This window comes from Penaeus monodon, chromosome 20 (genome assembly GCF_015228065.2).
Source record: "Penaeus monodon isolate SGIC_2016 chromosome 20, NSTDA_Pmon_1, whole genome shotgun sequence".
NCBI lineage: Eukaryota > Metazoa > Arthropoda > Malacostraca > Decapoda > Penaeidae > Penaeus > Penaeus monodon.
This window is the reverse complement of record NC_051405.1, coordinates 30,520,643-30,520,993: the sequence shown is the minus strand read 5'-3', so window position 1 is coordinate 30,520,993 and position 351 is coordinate 30,520,643.

Sequence of the window (351 nt, the reverse complement as noted above, 5' to 3'; positions counted from 1 at the left end):
GAAAGAGAGAAAAAAGTGAAGATATCAGAATAATCAGAATAAAAAAGTAATAAGATCAAAATAATTTGGGTTAATTGGGAATTAGAATGATTAGATATCAATTAACATTAGAAGTATTAATAATTGGATGCATTAGATGAATTATTATAGAAAAAAAAACAACAGTGGAAATAATGACTAAAACTATTAAGAATTGTCTAATAGAACAGTGTCTTTATAGAGGCGTTATTTCTGTCGCTAACTTCGAAAATTATTTCCAAAAATTTCCTATTAATACACGAGAAGAATTGCGAGAAAGTTATGATAAAAGATTCTGCCTTCTAGTTTACGTTAGAAGTGAAAAAAAAAAAA